Here is a 10,287-nt window from a genome sequence, read left to right on the forward strand (position 1 = left end):
TAAATCACCACAAGCTTTGGCAAAATTGTTTTTCGCTCCAATCTTCAAAAATCTGCAAGGAAACAAAAAAAACCAAAAACGTAAAGAAGAACAAAAATAATAAAAAAAAAATCTAAAAAAAAAAATGCTAACTAAACACAAATCCGCGTCGGCGGCGCCAAAAATTTGATGGTTTTTCAAATAGTGATTGTAGTTGAAGTGGTAAAACGGATTCGTATCAGACTTGTGAAGAAAACAGTTTTTAGATTTAAATTTAAACAGGCAAATAAAAAGAGTTGTTCAAAGTTATAGAGAAAAACACCAAGACTAGGATTCCACCAATGACCATTTTAATAGTAAACTCTAAATAGTTCTTATGCAATTTTATCTTTAAAATCAATTCTAATATTTGCCTCAAATAAGTTTTTGAAGTAATAATTGTAATTAAAAAGTATAAAACATCAAAAGTTACTAAAACCCAGCATGCTTCATCAAGTCAATTCACAATTACTCAATAAAAACTATTAATTCAATTTTAATTCATGCGAATAATCAAATAATAATATTGCAAATAAATGTAAAAATTAGAATTATACCAATAAATTTTGTGCCAATGGCTTCCTCCATCGTCTCGGCTAATGGGTTTAGCTCCTCATCCCAAAAACACACTCACAAGATAAATTCATGGCTAAAATAGGTGTTTTTATTGATGATTATATGATGAAATAGGAATTAGCAACGCTGTAGAAGTGTTACAGCGTCACTGTTACAAATGGTGTAAGTGCAGAAGAAACGATAGAACTAAAGTGCTGTAAATAGCGACACAGGGTGTAAGCTGCTGGAAAGAACGATACAAGCCGTGTGCTGTAAACAGCGACAGCGTGTTCTGGTTTTAAGACTGATGAAGAACGACTGCCTTAGCCGGTCTGTTCTTCCTCTTCTTCTTCCTCTTTGAACAGCAGCAGCAGCAACAACAATCAATGGTATCTTCCTCGTTTCGGCTCTGAACTCTCTCCTATTTGTCTCTAAAATTTTCTAACCCTTTTTATGACTTGAAACCACTCTTATATATCCCACAGACCCCAAATATCTCGTATAAATTCCGACTTTTTCTTTTCTTTTTCTTCTCTGCGCTGTTGAGATAATAATCCCTTCTGTTGAGCTTTTTCACGTGCTGTTAGCTATAAAATAGCTACCAAACTCTTCCCTAGACTTGAATAAGACCGTGTACATGTTAATCCATCGTCAAAGTCCTCCAGAAATCTCTCAAAAATCTTTGAAAGTGCACAACAGACACGTCTCTCTGTTTTAACTTTGATTGTTTCTCCCGGATATTCTAGCCCAATTAAGCCCATGAAATCATCCATACTAGAATTTTATATCCATATCACGTCCATCCCAATCAATTTCCGGTGTTTAATCTCCCTAAAACAGCTCCAACAATCGGATCAAAATTCAACAGCGATATGCATGGCCTTTCCCGCCAAAAACCAGTATTTGAAATTTGAAGAAGACCTCCCCCTATCCAGTTCTGGTGTCCCTTTAGCAGCTGCCTGGAAATGGGTCACCCCTTAGTAATTAGGTTACCCCTTATCCAAAGTGAGAGTCCGTATAGTAATTTTCTCCCACGAGCGCAAAAACCATTTTTTAGCCAATTTCGCCGCAAAAGCTTATTTCTCCGGAAATACCTACAGGGACATAAAAAGCCATAATAAGTACAAAAATGGGTACTAACACAATATACAATTGGGCTAAATTAGACACATAAATGCGTCTATCAAATACCCCCAAACTTATTATTTGCTAGTCCCGAGCAAATCAAATAGAAAATAAAATCCTAACTCACTGTCGCAGGCATCGTCGATTGCATTTAGCGTATGCAATAAGCCTTTAAACCCCTAGGTGGCCCTAGTGGCCGAGTTATAGTCTCGGGAGGGCTTACCAGAGATATACCCACAAAACCTTAATACTCCAGACCTTAGCTATCTACGCAGAACCTTGGAAGGCACTAAAGAATCTCCTTGGTTGGCATACTTATTGACTACAGGAAGAAGTACCTGATGCGAAATTCCAATTGTTGTACACGAGTTTGCACTCAAGCATACTAAAATTCATATAAAGTGACAGAGCTCTACTCAGATAGTTGCACTATGGACATCATATTCGGAGTCAAAACTAATCACATGGATAGATCAAAAGATGGATATAGAAAACATAGATGGTTTTGATGTTTACTAAGTGAACGACGTTTCCCATATCTGTCTGAAGGCCTCCGCCAAAATGAACCTATCCTAATGGATTGAGATACTAGTCTGACTAACATCAACACACTGGCATATACAAGGGTACCAGTGGTCGATAACCTAACTCTAGGTCAACACAACTGGCATATACAAGGGTACCAGTGGTCGACTTTATTGAATTTATTCCTTTTGGTCAAATGGTCTGGTCTCAATTTTTTTTTTTTTTTTTTTTTTTAATTACCATTTTTTTTTCATCTTTTTTTTTTTTTTTTCTTTTTTTTTTTCATGGTACCAATCACTCTAATTCACCCTAGCATTGGTAACAACTTGAATCGTGGGCCCCACCTATCACTTAGAGAAACATAGTTTAAAAACAAAATAAAATAAAAATAGAAGTGAAAAGGACTCAACGAGATATGGTGAAACTATCATGTTATTTCTAACACCTGAGCTCTGTGCTTTTATGAATAGACTCTTTAGATGTTTCCATCTAATCAGATTGGTTCCTCAAACTCCTACAATCAAAGTGCTTCCATCCACTTAGATTAGTTAGTGCAATCCTCAATACCATAAATTTCTAGGCTCTGGAGTTTATTTATTGCAAAAAGGTGACAAAAATGTTTCTTCCCCACCCCCAAACTTAAATCTTACATTGTCCTCAATGTTCTAAAGATGAAATTAAAAGCATGAACAAGGAGAAACTATTACCACTGAGGGAAAAGAAATAAGGAAGGATATTACCGTATCACATGAACGCGGGAGCCTCCCAGTAAATGCTAAATTTATAGTCATTAGCTAGACATCAAATACCTCAAAAAGAATTTTCACCTTCCAAAGTCGTATACCAATAGTCGAAACAATTGTGGGTCCATAAGACCAAATAGAACTGCCACGAATAGGAGACAAATGCTCAAGATCAGAAAAATGAGCAGATAGGCACAACCTGATCTAAAGTTTCTCGCAAGACAACTGGATTTATCTCGGGTGACCACTTGGGCTTCATATGAGTGTCTCGGCAAACAGCTTCATCCGAAAAACGGGTCTCTAATATATGGATTTTTTCCTGGACATTATCAGGAGGATCGGGTTGTGGAGTCTGAATAGACTCATGGAATACCTCACTAGGCTCGAGTCCCAAGTTAGGGACTTCTAATGGGGATAATTGACGATCACAAGAATCATTACTAGCCCCAAACTTAGGGTTTTCACTACTCTCACACAAACCTCTCATTATTGCTTGAATTTCCGGATCTTCCCAGTCCTTAAAATACTCAAGAGATTCTTCTAGTTCTCTACCCCCAAACTTAGAATTTTGGGTGCCTCTACAATGACTAGTCACAATGTTCCTAATTTCTAGACCATCGGGTTCTTGAAAAGGTCAATTGCTTTCTCTAAGTCATAATCAGGTGGTTCATCCTCAGCTTGCTTCATATCTTCTATGGTCCACTCTAAGGCTTCCTTATTTTCTTGAAGCACGGTCTCTGGCCTACTTTCCTGATCACTATCCAAATCGGAAGCTATAATCACAGGGAAAGACTCGGGTGGGCCTAAAAATGTATAATTAGACTCCAACTCAGGAGGCTCTTTTAAATAAGGTATTAAGATAGACTCAGAAGCTAGTAATGGTTCGAACCTATTTTCCATATATCAATATCTAACATAGGAACAGAATCCAGCAGAGCATTACTTGTTCAATGTTACTATTATCGTCGAAATCCAGGCTAAAATGGGATAAACAACTCTCCAATGTATTTTCCGATACGATGTTTGGTAATGACTCCTGAACTAAGGTTCCTATCATGTTCACCTCTTCAATACATGTGCTATCTAGCTCAGAATGTAGCTTGTTTACATTAAAAATATTCAGCTCAATAGTCATATTACCAAAAGATAGATTCATAATACCATTTCGACAGTTTATGATCGCATTAGACGTAGCTAAGAATGGGCGACCTAAAATCACAGGTATTTGGTTCTCTGGGTCGGGGACAGGTTGGGTATCTAGGACCACGAAATCCACTGGATAAATAAACTTGTCGACCTCAATAAGAACATCCTCGATCACACCACGAGGGATTTTAACGGACCTATCAGCTAACTGGAGTGTTATCTGGGTAGGTTTCATCTCACCAAGTCCTAGCTTAAGGTACACATGGTATGGCAGTAAGTTCACACTGGCTCCTAAGTCAAGCAACGCTTTCTCAACACGGTACTTACCTATTGTACAAGAAATGGTAGGGGACCCTGGGTCTTTATACTTAGGAGTAGTGGTATTCTGAATAATAGAACTCACATGACTAGCTATGAAGGCTTTCTTCTGGACACTGAGCTTACGCTTTCGCGTACACAAGTCCTTAAGGAACTTGGCATAAGAGGGAATCTGCCTAATTGCATCTAATAATGGAAGGTTGATATTAACCTGCTTAAAAACCTCCAATATATCATTAAAGTTGGACTCCCTCTTAGTTGGAACTAGCAGCTGGGGAAACGGGGCTCTGGGAACAAGCCGGGCTCAACAGGACCCTCATTGGTCTCTTTGGAGACTTATCAGTCTCCTCATTTTCTGGCTCAGCAGGGTGAACTACAGCATGTTCACTATCAGGCATGGCAACCTTGTTGTCAACTTTCTTTCCACTCCTAAGGGTTGTGACAGCATTCACATGATTGTACGATTTCTCTCCTTTTGGGTTGGGATCAGTACGACTAGGGAACCTTCCATCTTCTCTCTCACTTATGAACTTAGCTATTTGTCCTACTTGAAGTTCTAATTTGGCAAGACTCTGGGAATTATTCTTCAATTCTTGCCTAGTTTCTTGTTGAAAGCTCATGTGGTTCTTTGTTATATTTCATGGTTATTTGCTAACATAGTGAGAGTATCCTCTAAGGTAGAGATCTTTTTCTCGGAAGTGTTCTGAAACTGGGTTTGACCTGAAGAGTTCTTAAAACCAAAACCTGGGGGAGGCTGAGAATTGCTAGACTGGCCTTGACTCTGGCCCTTAGACCAAGAGAAATTAGGATGGTTTCTCCAACCAGGGTTGTAGGTTTCTGAGTATGGGTCAAACTTCTGACGGTTCTCAAACCTAGCATTGTTATAGACAGCATGGGCTTGTTCTTCACTAACCTGACCTTCCCAAAATGAATTATCGGGCTCTATTCCACAACTAGAGACTTGAGAGGCTCTATTAGGTTCAACAAGGGACCTATTTTTAGACTGGCCCATTTCTAAAGCTTCTAACCTTCTGGACAAAGCAGCAAACTTAGCATCTGACGCAAAACTCGTATCTACATTTGGTGCTACTTCTATTGACCAAGAGTCTTTTAGGGGTTCAACACAAGATTCCCACTGTTGGGATTTTTCAGCGATAGCTCCTAAGAAGGTAAAAGCATCATCAGCATTTTTACTAGTGAACTCACCAGCGCACATAGACTCAACCATGGCTTTGGTCGAATAGTCTAAACCATCATAAATAATCTGTACAGTTTCATATTATCAAATCCATGGTGAGGACACTGAGATAGGAGATCATTGAATCGCTCTAAAAACCTATAAAGAGACTCTCCCTCTTGTTGCACACTAGCACTAATTTTCTGCCTAACAGCTGCAGTTTTATGCTTAGGGTAGAATTCATATAGAAGGCAGCGATAAGTTCCTGCCATGTTTCTATGGATTCAGACGGTAGGTTGTTAAGCCAGGTCTTGGCTTTATCTCTCAAGGAAAAGGGAAACATTTAAGTTTCAAGACTTCATCAGTAAGGTCTTTATTCTAATTGTCCCACAGATTTCCTCAAAGTCCCTAATATGAAATAAGGGTTCTCATCATCTTTTCCTAAGAATATAGGGATCATCTGAAGAATACTAGGTTTTATCTCAAATTAGCCGTAGTGGCTGGCAATTTAATGCATGAAGCTCGGTTGGTCCTAGTTGGGAACATGTAATCTTTCAAAGTTGCCATCGCTGGCACAACAGAAGTACTAGGGGTACTTTTATCACTCAGAGATAAATTCTCAAAACTGAAGTTTCCAAAAACAGGGCTCTCAAAAGAGAGTCTTCGAGCTCCCTGCTTAAATCAGAAAACTACTAGGTTTTTCGCTAATCAATCGACCTAGAGTATCTCTTTTCCAAGCCCTAACAAAATCGGGCATACACTAAAAAGAATTCAAAAAGAAATAAAAATCCTAACAGGAAGGTTCTAGCAAACACACAGCAGGCTGACTCGACTTTACCACAACAAACCTAAAGATTTCTAGCAAACAACAAGCATGATGGCTCCACTTAGATTGTTTCTAGACCAGCTTCTAATCCTTCGAAAGGGAATTCGTTACAATTTAAGCAAACCCCTCTGGAATCAATCCGAGTTAAAGCGAGTTGAATCGAGGCGAGGGAAGCTCAGTGGAGCTTTGATACCCAAAACCTCACCGATCCAATGCGGCGCAGTCACGCATTCAACTCGCAGAAACCGTCAAGAACTTCGAGGTGTGCTTAAAAGAGTAACCAATATTTTTCGAATGATTGTCCTGTTAAGCTCGATACCCTATAGGTCTCTTTCTAGTCCAAATTTTAGGCTTAGGTTCGCTTTAGGTTTCGTTTTCCTAAGACGGGCAAGAAGGGAGCGGTGATGAAATCCGAACCCTTATCTTATATGGTCCAGTCCTTGCCCTTTACTAGGAATTTAAAAACAGTCCATATTCAAGTCCTCAGCATATATTCACCTTAAGGAGTCCAGTAACCCGCTTGCAGGAGATTCGCGGGTGTTTAGAATTTTACCTCCCGTACCAGACGGGCGAAGAACCGCTGAAGTCGACTCGGGCCACGACTCCTATGCCGTGTGCGAACCCGAGGGGCCGAGGTGATATTGTAATCACCGTCCTTCCCTGCAAACAGTTTATATTTAAGGGTACCCTTCCGTAGGGTTTAAAAATAAAAATAAAAATGTCCCAAAATTAATGTCCAAAGTCCATAAAAAAAATACAAAAGAAAAGAAAGTCTAAAAATACAAAAAAAAAATACAAAAATAAAAATGTCTCTCTTTTTTTTTTCTCTCTTTTACAAAATAAAGAAAATCTTCTTCTTTCGCTCCTTTAGCTTTGCTTTTCGCTCCCAAACTTTAAGTAAATCACCACAAGCTTTGGCAAAATTGTCTTTCGCTCCAATCTTCAAAAATCTGCAAGGAAACAAAAAAAACCAAAAACGTAAAGAAGAACAAAAATAATAAAAATAAAAAAATCTAAAAAAAAAATGCTAACTAAACACAAATCCGCGTCGGCGGCGCCAAAAATTTGATGGTTTATCAAAAGTGATTGTAGTAGTGGTAAAAACTGGGTCTTTTCAGACTTGTAAAGAAAACAATTTTTATAGATTTAAATTAAACAGGCAACTAAATAAAATAATTCAAAGTTTTGGAGAAAAACACCAAGACTAGGATTCCACCAATGACCATTTTAATAGTAAACTCTAAATAGTTCTTATGCAATTTTATCTTTAAAATCAATTCTAATATTTGCCTCAAATAAGTTTTTGAAGTAATAATTGTAATTAAAAAGTATAAAACATCAAAAGTTACTAAAACCCAGCATGCTTCATCAAGTCAATTCACAATTACTCAATAAAAACTATTAATTCAATTTTAATTCATGCGAATAATCAAATAATAATATTGCAAATAAATGTAAAAATTAGAATTATACCAATAAATTTTGTGCCAATGGCTTCCTCCATCGTCTCGGCTAATGGGTTTAGCTCCTCATCCCAAAAACACACTCACAAGATAAATTCATGGCTAAAATAGGTGTTTTTATTGATGATTATATGATGAAATAGGAATTAGCAACGATGTAGAAGTGTTACAGCGTCACTGTTACAAATGGTGTAAGTGCAGAGAAGAAACGATAGAACTAAAGTGCTGTAAATAGCGACACAGGGTGTAAGCTGCTGGAAAGAACGATACAAGCCGTGTGCTGTAAACAGCGACAGCGTGTTCTGGTTTTAAGACTGATGAAGAACGACTGCCTTAGCCGGTCTGTTCTTCCTCTTCTTCTTCCTCTTTGAACAGCAGCAGCAGCAACAACAATCAATGGTATCTTCCTCGTTTCGGCTCTGAACTCTCTCCTATTTGTCTCTAAAATTTTCTAACCCTTTTTATGACTTGAAACCACTCTTATATATCCCACAGACCCCAAATATCTCGTATAAATTCCGACTTTTTCTTTTCTTTTTCTTCTCTGCGCTGTTGAGATAATAATCCCTTCTGTTGAGCTTTTTCACGTGCTGTTAGCTATAAAATAGCTACCAAACTCTTCCCTAGACTTGAATAAGACCGTGTACATGTTAATCCATCGTCAAAGTCCTCCAGAAATCTCTCAAAAATCTTTGAAAGTGCACAACAGGACACGTCTCTCTGTTTTAACTTTGATTGTTTCTCCCGGATATTCTAGCCCAATTAAGCCCATGAAATCATCCATACTAGAATTTTATATCCATATCACGTCCATCCCAATCAATTTCCGGTGTTTAATCTCCCTAAAACAGCTCCAACAATCGGATCAAAATTCAACAGCGATATGCATGGCCTTTCCCGCCAAAAACCAGTATTTGAAATTTGAAGAAGACCTCCCCCTATCCAGTTCTGGTGTCCCTTTAGCAGCTGCCTGGAAATGGGTCACCCCTTAGTAATTAGGTTACCCCTTATCCAAAGTGAGAGTCCGTATAGTAATTTTCTCCCACGAGCGCAAAAACCATTTTTTTAGCCAATTTCGCCGCAAAAGCTTATTTCTCCGGAAATACCTACAGGGACATAAAAAGCCATAATAAGTACAAAAATGGGTACTAACACAATATACAATTGGGCTAAATTAGACACATAAATGCGTCTATCAAGTATGTCATGAAATGTGGGAGAAATTCAAATGACAATTTTATAAGATATACGATTCTTGTGGTAAGAATTGTTGATTCCAAAATCTGGAAAATTGGTATGTCTTAAATGACATCGAAAGGTGAAATACCGGTTGATATGCAATGTATTGGAATATTGGGAGGCCAACCAAATATCCAACGACAAAGGTGTTACGATATTACCGACGCATAATTAGTGAACATTTGCATTATATAGTGTTAAATGTTAAATAGACATTGTCTATGTATTTGAGTATGAATTTGTATAAGTTATTGGGTATATAAGTAGAGGAGTTACTCATGATGCTTAATATACTTGTTGAAATAACAAGCATATAAATTTCATACAAATTTGTTATGCCTCTAGTGAATGCAAGTCTATAATGACTTCTTGTGAATTAATTGTGAATGTTAAATATGATTCATAGAGATGTTACAGTTATTTTGAAAAAGCAAATACGAACATTTTTTAAAATGTTGTCAGAACTAATTGCATGAGTAGATGCAATTAATGAGGAAGAATGACTTAGAACTAACTTTTAGCGATCCCAATGAAGTCATCGCAAATAGTCTTGATTATTTGTGAATCGGGTTATGATCTATAACGTCTTTAAGGAGACTTATAATGAAAATTCAAGAATGCAAGTCTTAGACATTGAACGGTAAGACAATTACTCATCAAGAGATGAGTAATTGCAGTTAGCCATTGAAACGGAGTATAACTTGGAAGACCTAATTGTGGAGAGTCTCCCAAAGGAAATGATTTCAATAGAGTATACAGAAATGAGACTAAGGTCTGTGAATGAAGGTTGATCACCCATAACAGAAACCCAACCTATATTTTGAAAAAGATAAACAAGGTTCAATGTGGTACCAACAAGTTATGGAAGTGATTATGGTGCACTAAGTAAAACTTCTCATTTCTGTTTAGTGCAGTGATTCTGCAAGAAAAAGGATGGATGAAAATCCTTAATGAATCTATAGTTGTTTACAGGTGTATCACATAAGCACCTTAGAGACTTACCTATATGAGTATGGAAATCAGGTCGTTTCCTAAGAGAAAAAGACCGTTCTCTGAGAGACTCATGAATCCAGGATAAGCACAGGGCCATTAATGTGTTGGCTACAGAACACACAATCCCTGAAATCAGTATGTGTATCCGGTTTTATCACA

The sequence above is a fragment of the Papaver somniferum genome, chromosome 4 (assembly GCF_003573695.1).
Source record: "Papaver somniferum cultivar HN1 chromosome 4, ASM357369v1, whole genome shotgun sequence".
NCBI classification, from domain to species: domain Eukaryota; kingdom Viridiplantae; phylum Streptophyta; class Magnoliopsida; order Ranunculales; family Papaveraceae; genus Papaver; species Papaver somniferum.